At 38.9% G+C, this 21,455-nt stretch overlaps 1 non-coding gene across 1 annotated transcript; it reads right to left on the bottom strand.

Moving 5' to 3' along the window:
* Nucleotides 1-18,543: 18,543 nt before the first annotated feature.
* LOC141698784 (small nucleolar RNA R71) lies at nt 18,544-18,650 on the bottom strand. Its single transcript, XR_012565286.1, has one exon. It is a non-coding gene; the product is annotated as a small nucleolar RNA R71 (small nucleolar RNA).
* Between the last annotated feature and the right edge of the window lie 2,805 nt (nt 18,651-21,455).

Genomic DNA, 21,455 nt, shown 5'->3' with positions numbered 1-21,455 from the left:
CTAAATTCTTTGGATCATTGTTTACCTTCCCAGAGTTCAAATCTGGAACCCTAAAAGGGAAACTAGCAACTTATAGATTATGACTCAGATTCATCTGACGAGTTTAACAAGGATGGGGATTTGCGAACTCCCATTGCACCACCTGTGACCTCCTTAAGGATGGCTAAGGTGATTTCCTTGCTGGTACAACTGGATTTTGAAGCTATGAGAGGAGTGATACACTTGTGAGAATGAGTGTAAACACGAGTGGAGAGAAGATTAAAACACTTGTGAGGTACACAATACATAATCACACACTCACAGTGAGGAAGAAAGACAGAAACACCATATCCCATTCCCTATCCCTAAACATGGTTCTTGATACTTCGGGTCTCAATTCTGTTTATGATTGGAACTTAACTCTTAGGAACCTAACATTTACAGATTAGATTAGAATACTTCGGGACCTTTGGGAGCTCACAATTGGTAACACTTGGTGATCTCACATTTGGGAGGTATAAGGAGTTGGGAAGTTTGGTTAACAGGATGATCAACAGTGAAGTCATACTTGCAGCATTTAAAGGGACATGGTTGATCAGACTATGACTTGTTATTTCTTTTCCAACCAAGTAACATATGAGAACTCCTTCAGACAATAGCATACATTCCTTCTCTAAGGGGGAGATAAATGCTTATATAATATTTTGGAGGATTCCTCAACTAAGGGGGAGAAATAGCAGGAAGGAGGAAAAAGGTAAAGCATATGTACACTACACCACACCATTATTGTTTGTAACTACTGATCCTATTGTACGGGAGAGGTGGTAAAACACAAGGTGATTTCCTAGTAATCGGAAGAAGTGGTTTGGTTCATCACTATTCTTCATAAGGGGAGAAGCTGTTTTCCAAAAGGGGAATACCATTAGTTCTTATCTGCGGATCCTATTGTACGGGAGAGGTGGTAGACAAAAGTGATCTCCTTTAAGCAGTTGATTTTCATAGGGGAAGTAGCAAGATAGATATGCGCTTCTCAACAGGTGTGGTTGTACAAGAGAAGCTATTGATGATTACTTCAAGACTGAGAAGTATTATCTAGCAGAGATTTGAAGAACCAAAGAAATGAAGATGAAACTACATGAAGATCAGTTCAGTGCTAGAGGAACACGCATCTTCCATTTCCATTACTCAAGAAATCTGGAAATGCAGTATTTGATCCAGAAAACCAGTAGCATTATTTACAAGTCCTGGTACATTACTTTTTCTAGTTGTTAGTTGAGTTATCCTCTCTATTTAATTTGTTTGTTAAGTTTAACAATCAAATAGGGGGAGATTGTTGGTGAGACTGCGTAGCTGTATGAACAGTTACGTGATAACTCAATACGATAACAACACTAGAACATGATAGGTTAATAATACTACGTCTACACAAGAAATCAGGAAGAATGAAGACAAGGCAAATACAAAGAATCAAAAGATTAGAAGAAAGCCTGAAGTCTGTCTACAGGTCACTGAAAGAAGTTCATTAATATGATCATGCCTCAGTGAAGTTTAAAGGTTAAAGACTTTCAGGGTTTCAGAAATGTTGAAGATTCAGTATACAAGTGCTACCGGAAGATTTCAGTGTATTGGCATTGATTGAAGATAGACAGTGTTCAAAGCATAGGAATCTGAAGAATTGAAGACATGGTATAGACAGAGGTTAATGAAGACGTTGTCTAGAGTACCAGAAAGGATTCCAGTGAAAGTACAATTGTTTATTGACAGTCAGTGTTCGAAGTAATAAAGTTGAGGCAAGCTTAACAATGTAATCAATGCTATAATACGAAGACCTGAATCGAGGTTAGTCGTCTTTGAACCAGACCAGTTGCCCTAGGCGTCAACATCCCGTGAAAGGAATCTGGGTATTATTTATAGAAAAATTGTTAAGTTGGGGAATGTACTTGGACTGAACGATTATATGTTAAAGTACGAGAAGAGGTGCGCGGGGTATACAGCTCAACAGCTCAGGGGACTGGAGAAGCTCAAAGTTTAATTGTTAAATTAAATAAATTATTTAATGGACTTTAAAATAATTTATTTAATAAACTTAAAATGGTTTATCTTATAAACTTTAAATAAGTTTATTTTATAAATCTAAATTAGTTTATTTATATAAGTTATATTTAAGTTTATTTTATAAATTAATTTAATTACAATTTAAACTTAAAAATAAAATAAACAAAAAAAAAGGAAAAAGAAAAAGAAAAAGAAAACAAAAAGAAAACAAAAAAATGGAAAAATAAAAAGAAAGAAAACAAAAGAAAAAAAAAGAAAAAAAAGAAAAAAAGGGGATAAAACCAAACGTGTACATGTTGTACATATTGGTTAAGTACATTTACATGTACTTGGATGTCGCCACAGGATATCACCCTGTACCCCCTTGTCGTCACACAGGTCTTGGAGTTAGTTTTTTGTTTTAACACAAATATACTAGTACCCCCTGTGGTCGCCACAGGGGAGATAAAATAATAAATAAAAAGGTTACTCCTCCCTCCTGTCCTTCCTATTGTCGCCACCGAGCAGAGCTAATTGGTGTCGCCACAGAAATGTATCTCCTTGTCGCCACAGAAGCATTCAACCTCAGCCACACATTTTATTGGATAAAAGTCTACACTTTGCAGCAGATCTGAATAGAACTGTTTATCTTCTTCTCCAACAAAAAGAGAGCTGATAAAACAAGAAGCGGAGATTTACAGAGGAGTTCAAGCTACTTGAATATCCATTTAACTTCTCACCGGAGTAACATTATAGTGCCCGATTTAATTCTTGTATATTCTTAGGGACATTATAATCGTTACCCGGTAATTAAATCCTAGTACAAACAAAAGCTAGATTATTGTATAGGATTTGATTTGTAAATCTTTGTAGAAGCTAGGAACATTTTGTTCTTAGATTGTAGCCGGTTAATTTAATTACCGGAGTGTAGTAACACCCTCGAGGATTTATATACGAATATATATTTCCACGAATATCTCGTGTTCCTTGTTTTTATCATTCCAAACACTATTCCTCTCAAGAACTCGAAACCACTAACCGAGCACTAAATATTATATCCGCTAAAGATTCGAAAGAATTTTTAATTTAGTGATTATCGTATTCAACCCCCCCTTCTACGATAATTCGGGACCTAACAATCCTCGTAGCCAGATGCCTATACTGCGTCATGCCCTTCTTCGATTGTTCCTGTAACTGAGACGGCTCTATCTCTTCACCCAACTGAGCTCTCCAACCCGCTTCACGGGCTTTTTTTGAACTACCAGCAAAATACTGATCAGCTGGACGCTTGCCTGGAAGTATATTTAACGAATAACCAAGCCCCTTAGGATCGGGCTTACTACCATACCACTCCACCATGTGCAATATAATCGAACCATCAATGGCAGAACTAGGGAACTGAAGCTGCTCATGTGCGGTCTAACGAACACGAACTGCCGCACACAACCTCGTAACTATGGACGCATAGGGTATAGAACCCGTAGAGCTCCCTCTCAAAAATCTTAGAATACCATGGTTAATAATCCTACTAATGTCCACATAATCACCCTTCAGAATGCCCCACAATAAACGTGCTCGCTCCACAGTAACCTCATGCATATGAGACGATGGCATGATATTAGCACAAATAAAGGCATTCCAAGCATGGGCAAATCTGTTCATACAAGAAACAAGGAATGTGGCATACTTATTTGTGCCCCTCTTGAATTTCCACTGAGTCTTAGGCACACATAAATTAGCAACAATCAAATCCAAGTCATCACCCGGAGTCTTATCATTCCAAATAGGGATGGCAAGGGTTGGATCGGGTTGGATTTTTAAGATATCCAAATCCAAACCCGAATTTTTCTACCAAACCCGAACCCGATCCAAACCCAATTGGCTTTCAAAATCCAAAATCCAAATCCGATCCACGGATTTTGGACCGGGTTCGGGTTTATCCAAACCCGAAAATCTAGTCAACCTGCTCGTACTCCATGATATCATCTCAATACCACTATTAGTTTAACTTGTAAACATGATGCTAGCATTTTAATTAAAAAAATAAAATCCAACCAATATGACACATTAGTTTAACACTTCAAAATATAGTAAATCACCAGCTGGACTTGTAAACACTAGTTCTGTAGTTCACAATATGAAATTACAAGTAGTTCAGACAATGAGATTTATAACCATCTCAAATTCAAAATCAATAAGAAACTAAAAATCTGCCATGCTTAAAAGGGGACGTGATCACGTAGGAATTGCTCCAAGCTGCAGGTCTAGTCACCTGGGATTCTGGGAACAGAGTCTGAAGCCTACATTGATCAGATCATCATATGATCATAACTACATGAAATCATGAAAACCAATAACAAGTTGATCAGTCAGTTTATGCAGTCCTCATTAATTTAGAAACAAAAACTAAAATATACCTGTCGAGTCAGACAAGAATCTTCTACCTCCATGTCGTAGTATATAGATGCATATCCTACGGATGACTCACCTATACGTTAAACAATTATTATAAAATTATTGAATGCATAATATGATATAAATTACAGAATTTAAAGCTTATACCTTTCATTTCAGCAGCCCATTGCCAACTCTGAGCACACATTAGTGCTTCTATTATTTTGGGGTGTAGCCTATTACGATGTGGACTCAATAACCTGCCACTAGAACTAAATGCTGACTCAGATGCGACGGTAGATGCCGGAATTGCTAGGAAATCTCGAGCCATGTGTTGCAAGGTTGGATATTTAGGTGCATTTGCTTTCCACCATGTTAAGACATCGAAACCTTTGGTTTTGGGCAATACATCCTCGTCCAAGTAATGATCCAATTCAGATTTTATAAAATCAACTCTTTTACGCTTTTTTTTGCTGATGAACACATCATATTGAGACACTTTTTCAGAAGTAGAATCAGATATTATTGAATTGGACTCGCCATTTCCCTCCTTACTTGCAACTCGTCTCTCATGATACCCTTTCAACAAAGAATAGCAAAGATCACGAACAGCTTCAACCTTATTACTAGATCGTTCTCCATAAATTTTCTCAAAATAAAATTCTAGTACCTCCATCTTGTATCTTGGATCTAGCACTGCTGCAACTCCAACAACACCATGCAGTACGTGCCAATACTTGTCAAATTTAAACAACATTTTTTCTGCCATAGTCTTAATCATGAATTCTGAACTTCTACGCCATCCTGTAATTGCTAGATGAATCTCATAAATGTTTATAAAACACAGATTAGCAGTTGGATATTTTGTCCCAGAAAAAACTTCGGTCGCCATATAAAAACATTTCAGCCTGTCACACACACTCTGAGCAAATTCCCATTCTTCCCTTGAAGGCATAGATTTGTATTGAGACTCCCGTTGACTTAATCGACCGAAAACATCCTTATAACCCAAAGCTGTTTCGAGCATCAAATACGTTGAGTTCCACCTTGTAGCACAATCGAGTCCTAGTTTCTTTGTACTTGTATTGCGTAATTCTCGGGCCGCTTCTTCAAATTTCTCCTCCCTTTTTGGAGTTGTTTTCCAATAAGCTACTGAATCTCGTATTTTTTCAACTCTAATTTTTAGGACATCTAATCCGTCTTTAACAATCAAATTCAGAATGTGAGCCGAACATTGCATATGAAACAAACTACCACCAGTAATTAGGATGAACTATCCAGCTTCTCCAATAAAGTCTCAACCATGGCATCATTCGTGGAACAATTATCTACAGTGAGAGCAGAAATTTGGTATCCATATTCCAATCCATCAAGCACTCCAATAATTGATCACGCAAAACTTCTTTAGTATGAGGACAATGCACATATATAAACCTAAAAAAATAAAATAAAATGTGTCTTAGCAAACTCAGCCATATATCAATTTTATGTGAAGCAAAGTACTACATTATATTACATATAATATTATATACCTCATTATGCGACTTTGTAAAGTACAGGAATCATCAATGAAATGTGATGTGACCGCCATATATCCCTTTTTTTGATTACTCGCAGTCCATATGTCAGTTGTAATTGCTACTCGACTCGAAATACTGTCCAACAAACTCGAGGTCTTCACCTTTTCATATTCATAAATCTGAAAAATCTCGTTTTTATTGTATTTCTACTAGGCACTTTGAAGAATGGTTGAAGCTGTGCTGAATATCTTTTGAATCCAATGTGATCAACGATGCATAGAGGATATTCATGCATGACAATCATCTTTGCAAGCTCTTGTTTTGCTGCATCATGATTGAAGCTATAAGCAGCTAATTTCGAATGATCTTTATTAAAATTGCTTGCCAAAAGCTTTTGCCTTATACTCTCTTGAGGCTTCCTGTTATGTTTCTTGACATAGTGATTATTCAGATGCGATGTCCCACTACCCGAATCACCTTTCATTTGCTTCGTACAATATTTACAAATAGCTTTCAAACTACCGTCAATTACCTGCTTAGTAAAGTGGTTCCAAACATTACTCCTTTCCCTTCCTGAACCTCCTTCTACAATTTTTTTACACTCGGCAGTAGCATCATTATTGTTGATTAATATAACATCTGGATCAGGGGCTGGGTTACTGTCTTTGTTGGCAGATTGCAACTCATTTAACAAAGGTTGAGAATTTTCATCGGATACAAACTGGGTATTAGGAATTGATTGTGAAGACATGGCTGCACAATATAGAAAAGATATCGATTTGTCACACACAGACTCACATTATGATATTAAATACCGGAAAAAAGAACAACTACGAACTAACAATAATGGAATCATAATTAGTTCATACAGAATAACTATATACAGAATGATATTTAACAAAAATACAACATTTTAAGGTTTCTAATGAATACAAGATAGTAAATAACAAAGATCCAAATAAAGTAAGTTATAAGTCGTAACTAACAACTAAAAAGTATCGAACACGAAATTTACTAATCTAGGATTAAAGATTCGAAACAAGGAATTAAAGAATCTAGGGTTTGCACATAAATCGATTTGAAAATATAAATTAGTAATTAGTAAATTACCTATGAGTGTTGATTGAAAGTCGAGAGATTGTTGTGATTTTTCCTTTGATGAATGATGAATCTTTTCCTTTGCAGCTCGGCGAACACGAACATCACTAATGGTCACAGCGGCGGTGTGTTATTGTGTTTTGAATAATAGATGTGTGATAAGGAATTAGGGATACACATAATACTGATACACCATCCACCATACACGTGCCTACCCCTGGACTAATGGATTAAAAATATATATTACTTATCTTAGTAATCCAAATACATATATATTATTTATATACAATATTATATATATATTGGTTTTTTTTCGGGTTTCGGGTTTGGATTTCGGATCGGGTTTCAGTTCGGAATACCGAATATCCAAATCCAAATTCAAACTCATTCGGGTTTAAAAAATGAATCTAAATCCAAATCCAAATCCAAAATATCGGGTTCGGTAAAATCCAATCGGGTCGAAACGGGTCGGGAATCCATCGGATCAGATTTTTATGCCATCCCTAATTCCAAATGTCTTGACCGGGCTTTTTCGCGGGCTGATTAATTACCCTCCTTATCGCTCCTGCACTATACTCCACCTTCATCCCCCTAACCACCGTGAAACCATTCTTCTCCACCTTTGCATTAGCATAGAACTCCCGAACAACACTCATGGGTATAACAACGGGCTCCTCACAAAAAGAAACCCATCCCATCTCCTGAATCATCTTCAATAGCTTACCATCCTTCCCTGATGGCAGAAAACCTCGCTCCTTGATGATTGGCTTCGAAAGAAGACTCGTATACTCCGCTTCAGCCTCAGGAGTAGAGAACCTTGGCCTTACACCACCCACACTTGAAGAATCAGTGGTGCTGCTTCTTACTTGTGTTCTTTATCTCTTGGGTGCCATTGGGATTGAGTAGAGAGAATAAGAGTTATGTTTGAGAGATAATTTGTGTTTGAGAATTTATGAAGTGGTGAAGAAGTTTGTGTATGAGATGTATGTATATATAGGTGGTGAAAAGAGAATTAAATATGAAATAGAAGTGGGATTTGATTATAGAAATAATGGGAGTAATGGGTTTGATTTGGAGAGGGATATTTGGGATATGGGGGAGTAAAATTCGGTTGGGAATTGATTTTGTAGTAAAATTCCCGATTTCCCCCCTAAAACTGCCTTTATTTTTTCTAAGTCGGGACCTCGGCGCGGGCGCACGCTAGGACAGCGCGGGCGCGCGCTACTTCTTCCAAGCTGGTGCGGCCGCATGCTGGAACAGCGCGGGCGTGCCGTGTTTCTGTGTTTTCAACGCGGCCGCGCACTAGAACAGCGCGGGAGCGCCAGGCTTCTGTAGTCAGTCCTGAATTTTTTTTCTTTTTCTGATTTTTTTATGTTTTTCTCCTTTCTTCTTGCTTCCTCTACCTACTAATGTACAACAAACTTGGGTTGCCTCCCAAGAAGCGCTTCTTTTATGTCGCTAGCTCGACGTAGAACCTTGAGCTCAAATGGACAATAGAACGGCACTAACCACCTCGCGGTTTTCCGTGTCACCATAGTAATGCTTCAACCTCTGACCATTCACCTTGAATGCTTGGCCCATATCATTCTCAAAAATTTCCACCGCTCCATGTGGAAACACAGTTTTGACAATAAACGGCCCTGACCATCTTGACTTCAATTTTCCAGGAAAAAGACGGAGACGAGAGTTGAACAAAAGAACTTGTTTCCCCGAAATAAATGATTTGAGCACTAGACCCCGATCGTGCCACCTCTTGACTTTCTCCTTGTACATTTTGTTGTTCTCATAAGCTTGAAGTCAAAATTTGTTGAGCTCATTCAATTGAAGCATCCTCTTCTTTCCAGCTGTATCCAAATCCAGAGTTAATTTCTTCAAATCCCAATACGCTTTATGCTCCAGCTCCACCGAAAAATGACACCCCTTACCATAAACCAAATGATACGGTGATATCCCTAGCGGAGTCTTGTATGTTGTTCGATAAGCCCGAACAGCTTCATCAAGATTCAAAGACCAATCCTTCCTCAATGGACAGACAACTTTCTCTAAAATGCGCTTGATCTCTCTGTTAGATACTATAACGACTCATACATTTTTGTAATATTTAAATATGTTATTATTAAATAATTAATTAAATAAATTATGTGTATGGGTTCTATTAGTTGGATATTATTTTGTTAATATTTTAAATATTATGTGTGATTATTAATGTTCGAGTATCGTTTGTGTAATTAGTCGTTGAATTGTGTTGTTTTGTTTTTGTATTTAAAGGCGATTTTATTCAAGATTTATTTTCATAAATATGGGGATTATCTCTAAAATCATTGTTATGGCTTCATAATTTTATTAATTATTTTTAGGAGTTTATAAAATTTAGAAATCAATATTTTATTGATTATTTATCGTTAAATGATTTTCTGATTTCATTTAATTGTATAATCAGTAATTAATTCTAGAATTCTTCAAAAAAAATTGAAATTCATATTTTATTAAGTTTGGAATATTCCGAGAATTTTAAAATTATTTTGGTAATTTTTGGGATAAATATCATCTGCGTGTTGTTTCGTTTATTCGTTCAAAACGAGTATCTATTGTGTTTCAAAAATTATTTTTAAAATTTTGAAAATTCTATTTTTATTAACTTTTAATTATTGGTGAATTGCTCGTTATAACAAAAATACGGGTTAGATAAATGTTATTGCGGGGTTTATTTGGTTAATAAAAATAAAAAGAAAAAGGGGGGGCCAAGGGTTTGTAAAACCGGGTTCAACCCGTTTTATTTTTTTTGCAGTTCATGCCTCTCTCTCGCGTCGATCTCTCCCCAATCTCTCTCTCGCTCTCTGTCATCTCTCTCTCTTGATTTCTCTCTCAATCTCTCGCTTCTCCTCTCTCTCGTTGTTCACCTCTCCCCATTTCTCTGTTCTCTTTTTTTCCTCCCCTTTCTATCTCCGTTCCTTCCCTGTTTTTCCGGCCCCATTGCTCCGTTTGACGCCGCCTCGACTCCAGTAATACTCCCCGCCACCATCCGCTTTCTTTCTATTTTGTTCCTTTCCCCTCCCTGGTTTCTTCCTGCTGTTTTGGTTTCAGTTGGGTCCGACCCTGTGCGTATGTATCTGTGGATTTGTGTGTATAGTCGTGGCAGTGTGTGTGTCCTGGCCTACCTGTTCGATTGCTTATTGTGCAGATTAAAAAAAAATTATAATTTATTATTCCTGATTAATTCTGATTTTCCCATTTTGATGAATTTAATTGTTTTGCAGGTTATTAATAATATTATAAATTGGTAGAATTTATTCGGAAGCCCGGAATACGGGTACCAATAAATTTTGCAGCCGTCCGCGATGAATTTATACGAGCGGACGGTGGACTGTGATGACGTTGTTCTGAGTCCTACAATTTAAAATACAAAATACGATTTAAAATGCAAATTTCAAATAAAGTTATAAATGTGCGTTGAGACATAAAAATGCGGATAATAACAAATAATTGGTGTTTGTAAATTTGAGAATTGACAGTGTTGACTGGAATCGGTGGTTAGGAGTTGTATTGTGTTTGGTTTAAATTGGTGGTGATTGATCGGGACGTTCGACAGGTTAGCCGATAATCAAAGGAGGTGCTGCCCGATTTCCGGAAAAATTAAATTACGGGAATACGAGGCCGTACTCAATGACTATCGGAACGTCGATCAGTTATATTAACGTACTTTATACAAAAATCTAATTATGTGTTGTGATGAAATACTTTACGAAAATCGATAACCCTAGTTTCATAAAAGGATAAATATACCTATTCTCTGAAAACGAACACCGAACCGACTTTCGAAGACGTGAACCCAAATTGATACGTGTATTATAATATTGGATATATTACGAGTCGGGTTTTGTTAAGGTTCGGGTAGATTGTTAGCGAGGATAGTCAAGCATACTCGGCCGTCTAATTTAGGGTATTTTGGTTCCTGTAGGTTCCAGTTGAAATCCTTAGCATCCCGGTCGGTGCAAAGCCAGTCAGAAATTAGTGTTAAAGCATATTAAGGCAAGTACCCCTGACCATATCTTTATGGTTCAACATATATGAATATAATGTTGTTTTATTCTCGTAGTGGAACATAACGATTTAAGTTACGTATCCACTGGATTCAAATTGTTTTGGTAACTTGTGTTTTGGGGGAAAAGTAACTTCTGAGAATGCCTATCTCTAAAATTTTGAATAAAATGAAAATGTTTTGGAAAATGTGATGTGTTATAATTGTTTTGACAAGAGATAGGTAAGTGATTTGGAAAACTGGATAAAAATGATCAGATAATTGGATGAGTGTGCGCAGAAGGCCCGTAACGGCCTGGAAGTTAGCGTAAGAGGCGAAGTGGTTGCGCACCCTATTATAACCACCAGCCCAGCGTGACAGAGACCTAGCTAGTCTCTGAGTTCCGGAACAAGTTTCATAGGATAGCCTGATCAGCTATCTCACCAGGGATCATCCAATACTGTTATATCTGAGCAAGTGATTTTGAGGTTCCCGGAGAGCAACAAGTTTTATAGGTCCTGTGATGGGACAAGTTTTATGGTTCCCGTAACGGAATAATTAGTTTTATAGGTCCTGCGATGGGACGAATGATTTGAAAATGGAAGTAGCATGCTAAAATTTAACCATGCTATTTACACAACACTATTAATAAAATGTTTAGAGAGCATGCTAGCTATTAAAGATCCAATTTCAACAGTTTATCAGTTTTTATCTGTTTACACTTGTTTTACTTGTTTTCTACTAACAAGTTGTAATTTCGGTTCCTACAATTGTTTATTATAAACTAATTTAGTTAGTATTCATATAGTGGTATTGCTGAGCAGTTGATCGCTCACTCTTGCAAATGTGTTTGTATATTTTCGCATTGCAGATGCCTAGGGGATGTTGCTATTTTGCTAATGGCCAGTTTCCAATTCCTCCTGTGTCGGGCTCCTCTGATTAGGTTGTGTCTGGCGAAGTGTTGTCTGTGAGTTGCTGTAGAATAACAGTCATGACATGTTGTTTTAATTAGTTGGTTTGTAATAAGTGTGTAACCTAAATTATACTTGAACCTGGAAAAGATCTTTTGGAAGAGTTGTTTATATTAAAATAAAGTAAGTTAGTTGTATTATAATTATAGTTTCATTTTGTTAGTGACGTCAACTCCTAACCCAGGGTTGAGGCCGTCACAGGTTGGTATCAGAGCTACAGGTTTGAGTCCCTGATTTAGGTTAGGACTAGAGTCGGAAAGGGGTAATATTGGTATATAGGGAGTGAATCAGCAACTCACATCTAGAGGAGCAAGTTTAAGAGTCTAGTCGAGGGTTCGAAGGCGTAACCCTGGCATATTTTGAGGATTTTGGAACTGCCCTGATCTTTAGTGTGTTTCCCTGGTGCAGGTGCCATTGGTAATAGCCGATAGCGATTCCTAGATAGTTTTTCCACGAGAACAAGTTCGACCACGTGAATTTAGTTAGTAGGTTGCGATATTAGCTGGTGGCTGTTATAAGTATTGGTGTATGCGGCTAGTGGCGTGCTGTTATTATTATTGTTATTTTTATTATTACAATTTTTGCTGATTTTGTTAAATCTAGCCACTCATTACAATCGGACCCCAACTAATTGAGGGTGGGAATATTTTATTGCGGCAGCATTCTCTTGGCACATGAAAATGTTGCTACCCGGGGGCAATTCTTTTTAACTAAAACCATTTGTTATGTTTCAGGAGAATGCCGCCCAAGAAGAATATCCCATCCAATTCCTCTAGCAAAGCTTCTGAAGGGGCCCCAGTTATGGGTGAGTTGCTAGATTTGCTACACCAACAGTCTAATCAAATGGCTCAGCAGCAAGAACAATTTCAGCAGCAGCAATTTCTACAACAACAGCAACAGTTCATACAGCAGCAACAACAACAAATTCAACAACAACAGTTGCAGCTTCAGCAGCAACCTCAGCAAAGAGAAGTGAACCAAACTGTGAGTTTTAAATCTTTTCAGTCGGTAAAGCCCCCAGAGTTTAAGGGCGAGGTGGACCCAGTTGCTGCCAGAATTTGGCTAATGGAAATAGAGAAAGCTTTCACCCTTTCGCAAGTAAGTGATAATCTTAGATCAGACTATGCGAGCTATTTTCTCAAGGGTGAAGCGAATTATTGGTGGGAATCCACCCGTGCCGTGGAAGGAGAAGGCCCTGTCTCGTGGGCCAGGTTTATAGAGTTGTTCTTGGAAAAATATTTTCCGGACTGTTTGCAGAACCAGTTAGAAGTTGAGTTTTTGGTATTGAAGCAGGATGAAAAGAGTGTAGCCGAGTATGAGGCCAAGTTTACTGGTGCCTGTGTATGTAAATACTGAAGCTCAGAAAGTGAAGAGGTTCCAGCAGGGACTAAAGCCAGAAATTCCCAGTGGGGTTTTAGCCTTGCAGCACAAGACATATCCCTCCGTAGTTCAGGCCGCGCTGGTAATTAAAAGTGACCAGAAGTTGGCTGTTAAAGAAAAGGGCGATAAGAATCGAAAATCTGAAAGCATCACCGGTGAAATGAATCCAGGGGGATCCAGTCAGAGGTTTCAGAAGAGGTTTGGCCAGAACAGAATTAAAAGATTTAGAAGACAGAATTTTCCTCAGGCCAGGCCTGCTGCCACTTCAGTTGCCTCCACTCCAGCTCAGTCATCAAATTCCGTAATGGATTGTAAGGTATGTGGGAAGAGACATAGTGGCCCGTGCAAAAGGGATATTCAATGCTTCAAATGTCATCAAAAGGTTCATTACGCATCCGAATGCAATATAGAGAAACCCGCAGTTACTTGCTACAACTGTGGGAAGGTGGGACATGTTGCTCGGTATTGTAAGACAGCTACTCAAGGTACTGCATCTCAAGGACCGGCATCCAGCACAGCTAAAGCCAGAACTTTCAAAATGATAAAAAGGTCCAATGCTCAGGACTCGGACGTAGTGGCAGGTACGCTCTCTCTCAACTTCGTACATGTTAAAGTTTTATTTGATTCAGGAGCATCTAAGTCTTTTATATCAAGAAATTGTGTGGTTAAAATGGACTTAATGTTAGAAGATTTGGATGAACCTTTGACTATAGAAGTAGCCAATCAGGATAGAGTTTCAGTGAGTCAGTTTTGCCCTAAGTGTCAATTGGAAATCCACGGGTACTCTTTTTCGGCTAATCTAATACCCTTTGAGCTAGGAGAGTTCGACGTGATTTTAGGAATGGATTGGTTGTCCCAGTATAAGGCTACTATTGATTGTAAGAAGAAGAAAATTTTGATGGTTACTGAGGATAATATTAAGGTGATTTATCAAGGACAAAGGCAAGAAAAGAAATTTCTCTCGATATTACAGACAAAGAAATTGTTAAGACAAGGATGCGAAGCTTACTTAGCACATGTGGTAGACTTGGAGAAAGAAGTACTTGACCTAGACAAGATTCCAATAGTAAGGGAATTCCCAGACGTTTTTCCAGATGAATTGCCCGGATTGCCACCAGATCGTGAAATTGAGTTTTCCATAGACTTAGTTCCCGGAGCAGAACCAGTTTCAAAGGCACCTTATCGCATGACTCTAGTGGAAATGAAAGAGCTAGCTAAGCAACTCCAGGAATTATAGGACAAGGGTGTGATTAGGCCAAGTGTATCTCCGTGGGGTGCTCCAGTACTATTCGTAAAGAAGAAGGATGGAAGTATGAGATTGTGTATTGATTATCGGGAATTAAACAAGTTAACCATTAAAAACAAGTATCCCCTGCCAAGGATAGATGACCTGTTTGACCAACTTAAGGGAGCGTGCTGTTTCTCGAAGATTGACTTGAGATCAGGCTACCATCAGTTAAAGATTAAGCCTGAAGACATACCAAAGACTGCATTCAGGACCCGATATGGACATTATGAGTTCTTAGTAATGTCGTTTGGATTGACCAATGCACCAGCTGCCTTCATGGATTTAATGAATCGGGTGTATAAAGAATACTTGGATAAGTTTGTGATTGTATTTATTGATGACATCCTCATTTATTCGAAGACTAGAGAAGAAAATGCTAATCATCTGAGGATTTCCCTGCAAAGGCTAGGAGAGAAGCAGTTGTACGCAAAATTTTCGAAGTGCGAATTTTGGTTGGATGAAGTTCAATTCTTAGGTCAAGTAGTAGGAAAAGATGGAATTAAAGTGGATCCCGTAAAGATTGAGGTTGTACCCAAGTGGGAACAACCAAAGACCCCGACGGAAGTCAGAAGCTTTCTTGGATTAGCAGGTTATTACCGAAGATTCGTAAAGGATTTCGCCAAGATTGCGACTCCATTGACCAAGTTGACCAGGAAGAATGAGAAATTTAATTGGACGAAGAAGTGCGAGGAAAGCTTCCAAGAATTGAAAAAGAGGTTAGTAACAGCTCCAGTATTAGCATTGTCAGATGAGACAGGAAACTTCGTTATCTATAGTGACGCTTCCTTGAAAGGTTTGGGTTGTGTATTAATGCAACATGATAAAGTCATTGCCTACGCTTCCAGACAGTTAAAGCCTCATGAGCAAAAGTATCCAGTGCATGATTTGGAATTAGCAGCAATCGTGTTCGCGTTGAAGCTGTGGAGACATTACTTATACGGAGAAAAATGCGAAATTTATACAGATCACAAAAGTTTAAAGTATAAATTCACTCAGAAGGATCTGAAAATGCGACAATGGAGATGGCTAGAACTGATTAAGGATTACGATGGTTCCATTATTTACCACCCAGGCAAGGCCAATGTAGTGGCAGATGCCCTAAGCCGGAAGGAAAGGTTAAATGCGATCAAAGTTTCCGAGGAACTCGCCAGGGAATTGGAGAAGCTGGAAATTGAGGTTCGAGTGATAGACGAAAATCAAGGACAATTGTATGAGATCACTTTTCGGCCAGAATTGATGGACAAGATTCAGAAGTGTCAGGAAGAAATGATGGATCAAGAGTTAGATAGTTTAACTAGAGAAGAACTTTGCACACAAAAGGATAACAATGGTATGTATAGGTTTTCCTCGAGGATATGGATTCCCAATATAACTGAACTAAGGAATGAGATATTGCGGGAAGCTCATAATTCCAAGTTTTCCATTCACCTGGGAAGCACTAAAATGTATCAAGATTTGAAGATGCACTTTTGGTGGCCAGGAATGAAAAAGGAAATTACAAGTTGGGTTAACAAATGCCATGTATGCCAGACAGTGAAGGCGGAACATCAAAGACCAAGTGGATTGTTACAACCGTTGGACATTCCACAGTGGAAATGGGAAGAAATCGCGATGGATTTTGTAGTAGGACTACCAAAGACGAAATCAAACCATGATGCAATTTGGGTAATTATTGATAGATTGACCAAGTATGCACATTTCCTCCCGATCAGTGAAAAGTATTCTTTGGACAGTGATAAGTGGCGTTTTATACCACTTAGAATGTCTTAAAATGGCTTAAATTGGTGTCTTGAAATCAAGTATTTTGTGTATTTGATGCGTTTTTCTAGTGTTTATGCATTTCAGGGTATTAGTTGCATTTCGGAGGAGGAATCATCAAGAATAAGCCTTGGCATGTGTTCACCATTGCGAGAGGAAAAGAACGGGCAGATTACGGCGAAGAAACGGAGCAAACCTGGATTTTTTCCAGTAGGGTCCTGCGCGCCCGCGCAGCAATACTGAGCGGCCGCGCAGCAGCCTTGCGCGCCCGCGCAGAAATGCTGAGCGGCCGCGTAGGGTCGGGGAAAAGGATAAATTATTTTAGACTTCTACTTCTGTTTGGCTTCCAACTTCTATGTAATCTGAGTTTTATGGGACTATTATATAAGTAGATTTGAGACGTTTTCACAGAGAAAAAAAGGAGATTATGTTTTAGATTGTGTTTTGCGCAAGAAGCGAACGAGATAAGGAAAAAGACCGATTTAGCACACTGCAACGAAGAGGGAGCATATATTCTTGTGATTCTTGTTTCGTTGTAACGTTGGATGCTAGTTTTCTTGCTTTGACTTATTTACTCTTGTGACGTACTCTGTTTTAATATAATTAGTTTAGTTATTATTTTCTTGTGTTGTTTATTATGATTTCATATGAACCCATGATGGCGATAAGTTCTATTATGGGCTAATCGTAATCATGGGGTTGCAACGGATTTATTATGGAATTCTTTAGTTAATTGTTTAATACTTTAGTGTGTGATGATTGCATGATATCTAGTATTGGTTGTGCGTATTCGTCTTATGTGCGTCACGAACATATAAGATAGGGTGTTAATCTCTTGTGAAGCGACGGTGGATCTTGAGATTTAGAACTTGCCATGCTAGCATAGGTTCATGTACGTTGAGCATGATTAGTGGGTAATTCTAACAGTTTTATTTGCCCTATGTAATCAAAAGGAATAACTTGTGCTTAAATCGTTGTGTTGTCAATTTCTGTAGACATATAGGAACTCAACATAATTGATGACTATTCAACTTCTATCTTAATTGTGGATGTTTGGTAGAATGGTATTAGTACAATGAAAGTTGGCTTTTATCAGTTTCGTGTTATTCGATTAATGTCATCACTGTCACATGCTAAAGGTAATAACAATGGCTATAGAAGGAAGTAATAATGAAGTTGTGATCTCATGAGTGTTTTATTATTGATAAATTGAAGTGTTAGTTAAGTGGTTAATTAAGTAGTTAATTATAGTTAATATTTAATCAACAATTTTAAGTGTTATTATCTTAACATTGAGAAGTAGTCATACATTGGTGAGTGAGTTAAATTAGACAATAAATTAGTCTGAGTCTCTGAGGGAACGAACTAGAAAGTATTCTATATTACTTGCGAACGCGTATACTTGCGTGAATATTAGTGCGTGTTTTCGCCCTAACAAGTTATTGGCGCCGCTGCCGGGGACTCGGCGTATTTGTTTAGTTTATGTACTTACCATCATTGGTCATTAGGACTCAGTGATTAGGACGTAGTAGTTAATTACTCTTTTCAGTTGTGTTTCAGGTACTTTAGCAAGCGTTTATGCAAACTCGTTCTCGTGCTCGCAAGAGGACCTTAGATACAGCTGAGGAGAAAGACGAAGTTCTTGATACTCCGGAGAAGTTAGATTTTGAGGATTCGGATTCAGGAACTGAGCAGAAAGAACCAGTAAACATGGGAGATCGTATTGTTCAAGCTGATCCAGCTCTTATAGATTTTTCTCGGCCTAAAATTGATGACATTCAGTCAAGCATCCTTCATCCGGCTATTCAAGCTAACACCTTTGAAATCAAGCCGGGCACTATTCAGATGGTGCAGAATTCTGTTTCTTTTGGAGGAGCGGCAACTGAAGACCCCAACATGCACATAAGGAATTTTGTCGAGATCTGCAGCACTTTTAAGTATAATGGCGTGACTGATGAGGCTATCAAGTTGAGGCTTTTCCAATTCTCACTGAGGGATAAGGCTAAAGACTGGTTACATTCTGAACCAGCTGGGTCCATCACTACGTGGCAAGATCTTGCGCAAAAGTTTCTGGTGAAGTTTTATCCAATGGCAAAGACTGCTGCTATGAGGAGTGCTCTTACTCAGTTTACGCAGCAACCTACAGAATCTATGTGCGAGGCTTGGGAACGCTACAAGGAAATGTTGAGAAAATGTCCACATCATGGAATGCCGGATTGGATGGTAATCACTGGTTTTTATAATGGTTTGGGGGCCCAATCTCGGCCCATGCTCGATGCAGCAGCGGGAGGAGCCTTATGGGCTAAAAGCTATACTGAGGCGTATAATCTTATAGAGACAATGGCTGCAAACGAGCATCAAAACCCAACTCAGAGGATGACATCAGGCAAGGTCGCAGGTATTCTGGAAGTTGATGCAGCCACCGCTATTGCAGCCCAGCTCCAAGCGCTATCAATGAAGGTTGATTCTCTGGCTACGTATGGAGTTAATCAAATAGCTATGGTTTGTGAGCTTTGTGCAGGTTCTCATGCTACGGATCAGTGTTCTCTTGTCAACGAATCTGTTCAGTATGTGAATAATTATCAGCGACAACAGCAGCCTGTGCCAGCGACCTATCATCCTAACAACAGAAATCATCCAAATTTCAGCTGGGGAAATAATCAGAATGCTATTCAGCCACCATATCAGCAAGGAGTGAGTAAACAGTTTAACCCACCTGGATTCCAGCAACCACAGCAGTATGCTACAAGGCAATCATATCCTCAACAGGGAAGTGCAGCTGCACCTACTAGTGCTGATTTTGAGGAACTTAAGCTGTTGTGCAAGAGTCAGGCGGTTTCTATCAAGACCTTGGAAAATCAAATCAGTCAATTAGCCAATGCAGTGCTCAATCGTCAACCTGGCACTCTTCCCAGTGACACGGAAGTACCAGGCAGGAAGGAAGCTAAAGAGCAAGTCAAGGCTATTACCTTAAGGTCTGGAAAAGTAGCTGATGCTGAAAAGGTAAAAGAAGTCGAAGCTGAAGTTAGAGATGAAGAATCTAAGCAAAAGGAGCAAGCGGCGGAACCAAGGAAGACTACTGTTGAACACACTCTGCCTGAGGCTAATACAGGGGAGAAACAGCTCTATCCTCCACCACCTTTTCCTAAGAGATTGCAGCAACAAAAGCTGGATAGACAGTTCGGGAAGTTTCTGGAGGTGTTCAAGAAACTTCACATCAATATACCTTTCGCTGAGGCTCTGGAACAAATGCCTAGTTATGCGAAGTTTATGAAGACTATTCTTTCAAGGAAGGTGAAACTGGATGACCTTGAAACCGTTGCTCTCACGGAAGAATGCAGCGCTGTTCTGCAGCAAAAGTTACCACCAAAACTAAAAGATCCCGGAAGCTTCACCATTCCTTGCACCATTGGCAATCTAACTTTTGACAAGTGCCTTTGTGATTTGGGAGCAAACATTAATCTGATGCCGTTGTCGATCTTTAAAAAGCTGGATCTGCCTGATCCAAAACCCACATACATGTCGCTACAATTGGCTGACCGTTCCATTACTTACCCAAGGGGCATAGTTGAGGATGTGCTCGTCAAGGTGGATAAGCTCTTCTTTCCTGCAGATTTTGTTATTCTGGATTTTGAGGAAGATAAGAAGATTCCCATAATCTTGGGGAGGCCTTTCTTGGCTACTGGCCGTACCTTGATAGATGTGCAAAAAGGGGAACTTACTATGCGGGTCCAAGATCAGGATGTGACCTTCAACGTATTCAAGGCAATGAAATTCCCTACAGAAGATGAGGAGTGCTTAAAAGTGGATGTGATTGATTCTGCGGTTACTTCGGAACTCGATCACATGCTAATGTCTGATGCATTGGAAAAGGCCTTAGTGGGGGATTTTGACAGCGATGATGAAGATAGCAACGAGCAATTACAATATCTGAACGCTTCTCCATGGAAGCGAAAGCTCGATATACCATTTGAATCTCTTGGTACTTCTGACCTTAAGAATGCTGAAGGGAAGCTCAAATCATCAATAGAGGAAACACCTACCTTGGAGCTCAAACCATTACCTGAACACTTGAGGTATGCTTTTTTAGGTGATTCATCTACGTTACCTGTTATTATTTCAGCTGACCTTTCAGGTAGTGAGGAAGACAAGCTCTTAAGGATTTTGAGAGAATTCAAATCGGCTATAGGATGGACCATAGCAGACATCAAGGGGATAAGTCCTTCATATTGTATGCATAAAATTCTGTTAGAGGAAGGTAGTAAGCCAACTGTGGAACAGCAGCGAAGACTGAACCCGATCATGAAGGAGGTGGTGAAGAAAAAAATTCTGAAATGGCTAGATGCAAGCATCATTTATCCTATTTCTGACAGCTCGTGGGTGAGCCCCGTGCAATGTGTACCTAAGAAAGGAGGTATCACTGTGGTCGCAAATGAAAAGAATGAGCTCATCCCTACTCGAACAGTTACAGGATGGAGAGTATGCATGGATTATAGAAAATTGAACAAAGCCACAAGGAAGGATCACTTCCCTCTCCCATTCATTGATCAAATGCTTGACAGATTGGCGGGACATGAGTATTTTTGTCTTCTAGATGGTTATTCCGGGTATAATCAGATTTGTATTGCACCAGAGGATCAGGAAAAGACTACCTTCACTTGTCTATTTGGCACATTTGCTTTTCGTAGAGTTTCGTTTGGGTTATGTGGCGCCCCGGCCACCTTTCAGAGATGTATGATGGCTATATTCTCTGACATGATTGGAAATAACGTCAAAGTGTTCATGGATGACTTCTCCGTCTTTGGACACTCATATGATGAATGTTTGAATAATCTGCGTGTCATACTCAAAAGATGCGTGGAAACTAATTTGGTGCTTAATTGGGAGAAATGTCATTTTATGGTGCGTGAAGGCATTATCCTTGGGCATAAGGTCTCTAGCAAAGGTCTGGAGGTGGACAAGGCCAAGGTGGGAGTCATTGAAAATCTTCCCCCACCTAATTCGGTGAAAGGAAT

This window comes from Apium graveolens, chromosome 11 (assembly GCF_009905375.1).
Source record: "Apium graveolens cultivar Ventura chromosome 11, ASM990537v1, whole genome shotgun sequence".
In the NCBI taxonomy this organism is placed as follows: Eukaryota; Viridiplantae; Streptophyta; class Magnoliopsida; order Apiales; family Apiaceae; genus Apium; species Apium graveolens.
This window is presented reverse-complemented; position numbering and strand designations above follow the sequence as displayed.